Raw genomic sequence first — 11,379 nt, forward strand, 5'->3', positions numbered from 1 at the left:
ATTGTATTAACTATGAAAGAACTTTAACCCAATCACAGCCAGAAAGGGGAGAGACATTAGTGACAGCAATAATCTTTCCGGTTTGAGCAATCCATTCTGGAATCACTTATTTTAATCTCTGAAGCTACTTTTTCTGCTCTTTCGCTTTGAACAGCTATTTTGTTTATTATTCAACTTTCTGTATTCAATTAGAAGAACCATTAGAGCTGTGATGTGTATTAAATTCCGCTCAGTACTCTGTATTTGCATGTACAAAACAAACTTTAAAAAGACTCTGTATTTTCTGGGACAAAACGAACTTTAAACAGATTCTGTATTGCAAGTAAAAAATACTGATCAAGAGATATCTGAAATTCAAACTGAACAAAAGCAAATTACTTCATACACGAAGATCTGTTTCATAATCTGACGAGTAGTGTATATCATGCGGCGACATGTAAGGTACACTAACCAAAGTTCAGATCTAAAAACTGGCGCTGCGAACATTCCAAAAGGAAATAACGAGGAAAATGGACGAGTTGCACGGACAAAGGAAGAACGGTGTGGTCTCTGAAAGCTCACAGTCCCTTCTTCTACCAGGCATGCCTCTTCCATTAGTTTTGCTACTTCCACACAGTCATGTCCTTCTTCCTCTCTGTCAACTTTGCTCCCACTTCCTGAGGTGCAAAAGGAGGGAGAGGAAGAAGGACGTGACTATGTGGAAGTAACAAAAGAAATGGAAGAGGCATGCCTGGTAGAAGAAGAACCACTACAGAACCCAGATTTGATTCTATTTACAGACGGTTCCTCCTTTATTGATAAAGGTGTCAGAAAAGCTAGATGGGCAGTCACCAACCTCTATGAAGTAATGGCGGAAGGAAGTTTGCCCCAAGGAAGATCAGCTCAACAAGCCGAACTGAAGGCTCTAAGAGAAGCATGTCATGTCGCAAAACATCAATCAGCAAACATCTATATGGACTCCAGATACTATTTTGGAGTAGCCCATGATTTTGGTGATTTATGGAAGAAAAGAGGATACCTTACCACAGCAGGGACACCTATATGAAATGGTAAAGAAGTACAAGACCTTCTAGAAGCAATGGCTTTACCAAAAGAACTATCTATTCTCAAATGTAAGGCTCATACTCAAGAAGATACTATTGAAGCTAAAGGTAATGCCTTTGCAGACCAAGCAGCAAAGAAAGCTGCCTCTAAGTGACATCCTTCAGCACCACCAAGACATATCTACAAATTAGGAGTGACCAAGTTATTACAAGATCTACGTGAAATGCAACAAAACTCTACGCAACAAGAAAAATGGTCATTGCTAGATTCAGGTATTGAGGAGTATAATGATGATATCTGGAGACAAGTTCAGACTGATAAACCAGTGGCACCACAGTCACTGATGCCATTCCTGGCACAGCAGATCCATTCATGGGGACATCCAGCCCCTCAACAGATGATGGATCGATTCCACAGAAGTTGGTGTGGCAAAGGATTCGAAAAACATGCACAATTGGTATCGAATCGTTGTGTGACATGTCAAAAGAACAACTTGGGACCTATCACGAAAATGCCCCAGCTAAGAGCTCTTGCCCCTGCAGGACTATTTCAGAACATACAGGTCGATTACATCACCCTTCCTCCATGCCAAAGATACACTGAGGTCCTTGTGATAGTAGATAAATTTTCTAGATGGATAGAAGCTACTCCAGTCAGAAAGGCTACAGCCACCCATACGGCCAAAATCCTATGCAAAGACTATATTCCCAGATGGGGAGTACCAGCTAGCATTGATTCAGATAATGAAGCCCACTTTACGGGTGCTGTATGTCAGGAGGTGTGCAGATTACTGAACATTGATTGGAATTTGCATTGTCCTTATCATCCAGAATCATCAGGACTAGTGGAACACATGAACTGGACCTTAAAAGAAAGACTGTCCAAATATAGCCAGGAAGGCATGAACTGGATTCAAGATTTGCCCCTAGTACTGTGCAGTATCAGAGCAACCCCAAACAGAACAACAGGCCTAAGCCCATTTGAGGTCATTACAGGCAGACCCATGTCCCTGCCAGGAACTGTTGACTTATGAAAAGCAGACTGTCATTTAATGAGTGATGCATTACTTAGCTATTGTCAAATCTAACAAATGCTGTTATTCTGCTTCTCAACAGGTTTCCGCAGCCTGGGGTGAACACCCTGAAGGAGGTCACTGCCTCATTCCTGGCGAGGCAGTGTATGTGTAGAAAATACAGAAAAAACCTCTCGGGGCCAAGTGGGAAGGCCCTTATTAGATTCTGCTGACTACACAGTCCGCTGTGAAACTCCAAGGAAAGAAACACTGGATTCACGCATCACATGTGAAGCGTGCATATCAGAATAATAATAATCCGTTATAATGTTTGCAACATTATTAATTTTTAGTTGCCTGGTCTGCTTAGCAGGCTTTACTAAACAGTTACATGACAATACCATTCTTCAAATGTCTCACAGTTATGCTCAAAAATGTAATATCTCTGGGTGCTGGGTGTGTACTGCAATTCCTACCCACTCAGACGGAGGTATCCCATTTATACCCATTCTTTTTAATATTTCAGAAACCGCTGAATGGTATATTTTTCCAAATAACTCAGACCAAGTCAAAGACTTGGCAATACACATCCAAAACGAAGTTAAGAAACTTGAACACTGTTTGCGTGGGTTTCGCCCCCACAATCCAAAGATGTGCAGGGTAGGTGGATTGAAAACGCTAAATTGCCCCTTAATTGGAAAAATGAATTGGATACTCTAAATTTAAAAAAAAAAAAAAAAAAGAAACTTGAACACCCCTCTGATTCCACTACTTGGGGTTGGCTCTTTGGATGGTTAGGTAGCACTAGAAGGTCCGTTATCCAGGGAATTTTCTTCTTTTGCGTTATTGGATTTATCCTTTATGTAATCATCATGCTCATCAGATGTGCATGCCAATGCATGGCAAACCATACCACCCAAAGGATTCAAGTGGTTCAGTTCACACCCAGTGCACCACCACCCAATAACTTTGAAGTGGAAAGTTTCTGTTGAACTATTATTTACTGCATTTTAATCATTTATCAATCAATTATTATTAATAATTTCATTACTGAATTATATAATCAATTTTGAATCATATACCAATTATTACTAAATCATATACTCAACTTATATTACTGAATTATGTAATCATGTAATCAATTTTTAATCAGTAATCAATTTTTAATCAGTGTATCAATGTTTTAAGCAATTTTTCAATTTTTACTAAGTACTTTAATTAATGTATTATCAACTTCAATTATTAATGTATTAATATTTTACGATATTATCATTTGAATTGTTTTATTGAATTATTAAGATGTTTGTAATGCTTACAAGGCTTTTCCCACTCTGTTGTTGAAGGCTGTTCTCAAATAAGTGAACCATTAAAGGCAATGTGAATGAGTCTCTCTTTCTACGTCTATCATTGTCCTATTGCATTTATTCCTTTCCTTCTTTGATTCTTTTCTATTTTTGATTCATCTTATTCGCCTTTCGAATAATCAAAAATTATTAGAATCTACCTTTTTAGTAAAGGATCTACCTTTTAGTATATTACAAATTAAAGGAATAAATGGCCCAAGATTTAAAATGGCTTCTTGTAAAATACCAGACAGTGAGAGATGCTGTTTCCCATGAGAATAATCAAGATAATAAACCTCGACAGACCAAGGACACATTTGGCCCAGTCAAAGATTTTGGGCAACACTCCCAGAAACTGTTTTCATGGCAACGGATAAGATTCATAAGAAAGACATATTTCAAATCACCCCATACTCAAAATTTGATGGACAAATACATATCGAATTGAATTAACTATGAAAGAACTTTAACCCAATCACAGCCAGAAAGGGGAGAGACATTAGTGACAGCAATAATCTTTCCGGTTTGAACAATCCATTCTGGAATCACTTATTTTAATCTCTGAAGCTACTTTTTTGCTCTTTCGCTTTGAACAGCTATTTTGTTTATTATTCAACTTTCTGTATTCAATTAGAAGAACCACTAGAGCTGTGATTTGTATTAAATTCCGCTCAGTACTCTGTATTTGCATGGACAAAACAAACTTTAAAAAGACTCTGTATTTTTTGGGACAAAACGAACTTTAAACAGATTCTGTATTGCAAGTAAAAAATACTGATCAAGAGATATCTGAAATTCAAACTGAATAAAAGCAAATTACTCCATACACGAAGCTCTGTTTCATAATCTGACGAGTAGTGTATATTGTGCGACGACATGTAAGATACACTAACCAAAGCTCAGATCTAAAAATGGCACATCTGTAGATGTTTGTAAGAGTCGATGCAGTCATGCCGAATTTCTTTTAAAAATTTAGAGTACGCAATTCATTTTTTCCAATTAAGGGGCAATTTAGCGTGTTCAATCCACCTAACCTGCACATCTTTTGAGTTGTCGGGGCGAAACCCACGCAAACACGGGGAGAATGTGCAAACTCTACACGGACAGTGGCCCAGAGTCAGGGTCGAATCTGGGACCTCGGCGACGTGAGGCTGCAGGGCTAACCCACAGACATGACAAATTTCTTTAGCTTCCGTAGGAAGTAGAGACGTTGTTGGGCTTTCTTTACTGTTGCATCAATGTGAGTGGACCAGGACAGACTGTTGGTGAGGGTGACCCTCAGGAACTCAAAGCTATCGACCATCTCCACTTCGGAGTCATTGATGCAGACGGGAGTGTGTGTTGTGATATGCTTCCTGAAGTCGATGATCAGTTCCTTGATCTTTCCAACATTCAGAGAGAGGTTGTTTACAGTGCACCATGCAACCACGTGATTTATCTCCCTTCTGTAGTCTAATTCGTCGTTGTTTGAGATACGGCCCACCACAGTCGTATCATCCGCAAACTTTTTTTTTCTTTTGTTATAAATTAAGAGTCGCCAATTCATTTTTTCCAATTAAGGGGCAATTTAGCGTGGCCAATCGACCTATCCTGCACATCTTTGGGTTGTGGGGGGCGAAACCCACGCAAACACGGGGAGAATGTGCAAACTGCTCATGGACAGTGACCCAGAGCCAGGATCGAACCTGGGACCTCGACGCCGTGAGGCAGCAACACTAACCACTGCGCCACCGTGCTGCCCTATCATCCACAAACTTACAGATTGAGTTGGAGTTAAATCTTGCCACACAGATTAATGACTTCTTGGTCATTATCACCACCACTTACACTCCCTTTGTTTTTTTGTCCCCAACATCTGTCCCCAACAACTCCCTCTTGTACCCAAACAGGTGCCGGAATGTGGCGACAAGGGGCTTTTCACCGTAACTTCATTGCACTGTTAATGTAAACCTATTTGTGACAATAAAGATTATTATTATAACATCTTTGTCAATCTCCACCTATAGCTGGCTCTCTATCCAGCTCCACTGCTTCATGAACCAACCCCCCCACGCCACCCCCCCCCCCCCCCCCCCCGCGCCTCCCCGCCACCCCAACAGTGTAAATCTCACCCAATTTTCAGTTCTCTCTAGCTTTGACAGTCATCCAGACTCGAAACATTAGTTCCGTTCTCTCCCCACAGATGCTGTCAGGCCTTCTGAGATTGTCCAGTATTTTGTTTTGGTTTCAGATTCCAGCATCTGTGATCCGCAGTAGTTTGCTTTTACCCTCAGAGCATTAGCCTGGGTCTCTGGATTACTAGGCCTGTGACATTACCATTACACCATTGTCTCAATTGCCTTTGGCATAAATTGCCAAATATGTGGATTACTGGCAGATAACTTCTAGCAGCCGTATACCTCTTCAGACAATGCTTGCTGCCTTGGTGGTCAACTCTTAAACAACACATGCTGTGACTGATCTTTGCTACATTTGCTGGAGATGGAGGCAGTTGGACAAGGACAGTGTGACATTATATAAATGTAGAGCATGTGAAGAGTTAATGTTATGTTAAGCCTAGCCACTAGAGGGAGCTAAGGGACAGTACTATATATTGCACTGACTCTTGGACTTCAGGGGGAGAATGGATTGGAGCATAAGAATACAAGATTAGAAGTGTATTGCAGAGGGCAGCACGGTGGCACAGTGGTTAGTATTGCTGCCTACAGGCAGCATAGTGGCACAGTGGGTTAGCCCTGCAGCCTCACGGCGCCAAGGTCCCAGGTTCGATCCCGGCTCTGGGTCACTGTCCGTGTGGAGTTTGCACATTCTCCCCGTGTCTGCGTGGGCTTCACCCCCACAACCCAAAGATGTGCAAGATAGGCGGATTGGCCACGATAAATTGCCCCTTAATTGGAAAAAATAATTGGGTACTCTAAATTTATAATTTAAAAAAAGAAGTGTATTGCAGGGCTAGTTAAGATACTATAGTCATAGATAGCAGATAAAAATAGTGTTAGTGAGTGTAGTTTAATTCTTATATGTATGTTTACTATTTGGAATAAGTGTCGAACTCTAATTTAGTAGCGTAAATAAGATTAGTTTAGTTCTTAAAAGGAGCTTCAAGTATCTTTGTGATCACTACGCCTTCCGTCCTGGAAACCCCTCACAAAGATCACCACAGACAGCAGACACATGGGAACATCATCGCCTGGAAGCTCCCCACCAAGTCACTCACCATCCTTACTTGGAAATATATCACCGTTCCTTCACTGTCTCTGGGTCAAATCCCTAACAGCATAGTGGGTGTACCAACACCACATGGACTGCAGTGATTTCAGAAGCAGCTCACCACCACCTTCTCAAGGGCAATTAGGGATGGGCAATAAATGTTGGCTTAGTCAGCAATGCCCACATCCCTGAATGAATAAAAAAAACCACCAAAACTTTGGTGAGATTATGAAGGCAATATATAGTGATGCCCTTTGTGGCATTTCTCTTGCAGCTACCAGACTGAAAATATCATGGTCTTTCAGTTCTGAAAGCACGCTGGGACTTGGGGTAGATGCATTCGGCTAAGATCTGCAGTGTGGCAATAGAAACACAGGCAAATACTTTTTCCACAATGCTCAGCAGGAATAGTTGCTGTTATTGCTGCAGTTTGTTTTTGTACAAGGTCAAAGTGTGCCCGCTGTGGCGTGTTTTGTGGTGGCAAGATCTTCTTATTCTGCCGCTGTCAACAGGGTTTCCCGTTCTATGCACCCCCAGCCGCCGGGGAACCCAAGGGGTTTGCCATCAGCGGGAACGGAAGATCTAGCCAGCAAGAACAGACGAAAAATTCCGGCCTCGACCTTTGCATCATCCTGCACCCTGAGGCACTACCGCCTCTGTCCAGTAGAGACAGAGAAGTTCATGCAGATGCTGCAGGAGTAACAATTTCCCAAGCTTGAGTTCATGCAGTATAGTATCATCACCTGAAGCTTTGCCAATGGCAAGTAAGTCAATAGCTTTGCTAAGCTTCTCCACCAGGGATTCAATATCTAGCTCCTCCATGACAAGCAGTCTCTTTCTGGTGTCTAGAGATTCCTTGGCGACAGTGTTTTTACAGTTACTAAATTATCAGACTGTTTTTCTGATGTTAAGTGCTGAATGAGCAGATATTTCCTCCAATTAAATATTGGGAAGACATTGTTATTGGTTTGCGCTCCAGGCTCCTTCCCCAAGCTGCCGACTCCACCCTGGCCCTGGAAACAGCCTGAGATTAAGCCAGTGTGTTCACAGTCTTGGTGTCACATTTGATCCCAAGGTGAGCTTCCAACCTCATATTCATACCGCCTCCGTAACATTGGTATGATGGCAAAACAGGCATTGTTGGCCATCCCGAATTGTCCTTCAATGTCTGGCTTGTTCACCCGTTGCTGTGGATCTGGAGTCACATGTAGGTCAGGCTGGGTGAGGACGGCAGATTTCCTTCGTCAAAGGGGCAATAGTGAACCAGATGGGATCTCATAACAATCTATATAGCTGTCATAGTCAACATTACTGAGACTGGCTATATGTTCCAGATTTTTTATTTTAATTCAAATTCCACCAGCTGCAGTGGTGGGATTTGAACCCATGTCACCAGAGCATTTGCCTGGGCTGTTGGGTTACTTGTCCAGCTATATTACCACTACACCACTGTCTCCCCCCAACATTGTCCAACTTTGCCCCTGTCTCAGCTTCTCTGTTGCTGAAATTTTCATCTGTGCTTTCATATTTATAGAATTGACTATTCCACTGCAGTCCTGGTTGCCCACCGCCCCATTCTACCCTTTGTAAACATGAGGGCATCCAAAACTCAGCTGTCTGTGTCTTAACTTGTGGAAAGTGGATGGAACTTGTGGGTGGTACAGTGGCACAGTGGTTAGCACTGCTGCCTCACAGCACCAGGGACCCACGTTCAATTCTGGCCTTGGATTACTGTCTGTGTGGAGTTTGTATGTTCTCCTCATGTCCGCGTGGGTTTCCTCTGAATGCTCCAGTTTCCACCCACAGTCCAAAGATCTGCAGGTCAGGTGGATTGGCCATGCTGAATTGCCCCTTAGTGTCCAAAGGTTAGGTGGGGTTTCGGAAATAGGGTGGGGGAATGGGCCTAGGTAGGGTGCTGTTTCATAGGGTCAGTACCGACTCGATGGGCTGAATGACCTCCTTATTCACTGTAAAGTCCCATTCTATCACCCCTGAGCTTGCTAACTTTGCTTGGCTCCTAGTCAAACAATATCTTGACTTGAACAGTCTCATTCTTGTTTTCAAAATTTTCAATGGTTGTCCCGCTCCCTTTCTCTGTAATCTCCTCCAGCCCCACAACCCCCTATTATTATTTTTTTAAATTTAAGGTGCCCAATTCTTTTTTTCCCCAATTAAGTGGCAGTTTAGTGTGGCCACTTCACCTATCCTGCACATGTTTGTGTTGTGGGGTGAGACCCACGCAGACAAAGGGAGAATGTGCAAACTCCACAAGGACAGTGACCTGGTTCCAGGATCGAACCCGGGTCCTCAGGGCAGTGAGGCAGCAGTGCTAACCACGGTGCCACCGTGAATTCAAAATTATAATTGCTCTACATGCCTTTAGTTACCTAGGCCCCAAGCTCCAGAATACACTCTCTACACCCCTCTGACTCGCTATCTTGCTTTCCTTCTTTAAGACATTCCTTAAAACCTATCTCTTTGACCAAGCTTTTGGTTATCTGACTGACTGAACATCTCCTAACTTAGTGCTGTGTCATTCTTTATTTTACAATGTTCCTGTGAAACCCCTTTTTAAAGATGCAATATAAATATAAGTTGTTGTTAGACTACAATCCAAGGTATTGTTCCGACTACATACTAAGATAATGCTCCGCCCATCTTTACATTTGCTTATTGCAGTCAACGATATCCTCCCCTGCCATTGTTTCAGTGGAGCTATTTTCTTTGCCGCTGGACCTATTGCTTTTTTGATCCCATCTTCCATGTTGGAGGACATCTGCATATTCTGGCAAAGTTGTAACCAGCAGTTATTGGCACAGTGCCTAGCAGACTGTTGGACTTTACTTCAAGCAGTTCTTCGTGCTTTCAGAGTCTTCTTACCTGGTTCTCTCTTGGAATTAATGATAGCGGATCACTTGGCTTCAATAACAAGTTCCAAAACAGTGGTTAGCCTCAAACCAGTTATCATTTTTTTTCTTTCTTGCTTCCCATATGTTGAAAGTTCTGTGTTGTGAATGGGGTTTTTAAGTATGTTCCATTTCACTTCTGCACTCTGTGTGGGAATGCCAGGCAGGGTTTGTTCACTGGAATTGATTGTTGGCACAACCGTCATGGAAATGCAACTCCTTAGTATCAGCAGGCTATTTAATAGTGGAGACTATCACAACTGAGAAAATTCTAGCTTCCCCATGCGCTGTAGTTACTGGATAGCAATTAAGAGCATCCTGGCTCTTAATAACACATCTCTGGGGGTTTTTCTCCCTCACCGGCCTTGGGGCAGTGAGGACAATTATAGTACCCGAATTGCTTCCCCTATTGAGATAAGCTCAACACAGAGAATTGAATATGAAATCTCTGTCTGTACATCAAGTAGTTTCACTCATGAGGAAATCCAATCCGGCCTTTATTTAACTGAATGTGGGAACTACAGACTTAATTCAGAATCCTTACAAAATAATTTTGAGAAAGGCAATCATTCAACGTGATTGAAGCTAGAGCTGTTCTCCTGAGGTTGGAGAAGGTTCAGGGGAGATTTGGTAGAAAGGGGAAACTCTTTTCACTGATATGTGAGTTGCTAATTGGAGGGCAGTGATTTGGAGATCCTTTTTACATAAGTGAGTGATTATGATTAGTGGAAGTAGATTCAGTCATAGAATCATAGAACCCCTACAGTGCAGGAGGAGGCCATTCAGCCCATCGAGTCTGCACCGACCTCTGAAAGACTATGCTACCTTTGCCCACTCCCCTGCCTTATCCCCGCAACCCCACCTAATCTGCACATCTTTGGACACTAAGGGGCAATTTAGTGTGGCCAATCTACCTAACCTGCTCATCTCCGGACTGTGGGAGGAAACCGGAGCACCCGGAGGAAACCCACAGACACTTGGAGACTGTGCAAATTCCACAGTCACCCGAGGCTGGATTTGAACTCAGAATATGCAGATGTTCTCCAACATGGAACATGGAAGATGGAATCAAAAAAGCAATAAGTCCAGCGGCAAAGAAAATAGCTCTATTGAAACAATGGCAGGGGAGGATATCGTCGACTGCAATAAACAAATGTAAAGATGGGCGGAACACTATGAGGCTTTGAGGCAGTAGTGCTACCTAATGTGCCACCATATTGCCCTAATTGTGCCAGCACTGTGCTGTCGTACCTATTATAAGGGAATTGATATGTGCTTGAAAGAAAAAGGTTGCAAGGCTATGGTGAAAGAGCAAGAGTGGGATTAATTGACAGTTCTTTCAAAGAACTGGCACAGGACCAATGTGTTGGAGGCCTTCTACTTGCAAAATTCTATGATTCTTTTTCTCACTGCTTTAGGCCTGTCTATCCTTAAGGGATGTATGGTCATTTTGTAAAGTCCAGGTGTAAAGCACGGTTATAGCACATGAAAGTAAGATCAGGGTAGGGGGGTCACACATTCGTAACAAAAACTACATATATTTTTTCTTTTTACAGTAATTGAAGGAAAATTAAACAGGTTCAGTTGGCTATTGTGCAATCTTCTCAACCCAGTCTCGTATATTGTGTCTGGATAATAGTTTATGACCTGAAATTAGCATCGAAAGTGTTCTCCTGGTCTCCATCTTCTCTCATCATTGTGGTTAATGTGCAACTGTAGGTTGTAGTTTGGTGCAACTGTTTTGCGCCAGGCGGGGCCTCTGGTGTTGTGACTGAACATGAAAACTCGCCCACTGCAGGGTTCGCTTTGAATTAATCAGCAGTATCAAGCAAGAGTTACCACAAACGAGCCATAAGGTTTTTAA

The sequence above is a fragment of the Scyliorhinus torazame genome, chromosome 3, assembly GCF_047496885.1.
Source record: "Scyliorhinus torazame isolate Kashiwa2021f chromosome 3, sScyTor2.1, whole genome shotgun sequence".
NCBI lineage: Eukaryota > Metazoa > Chordata > Chondrichthyes > Carcharhiniformes > Scyliorhinidae > Scyliorhinus > Scyliorhinus torazame.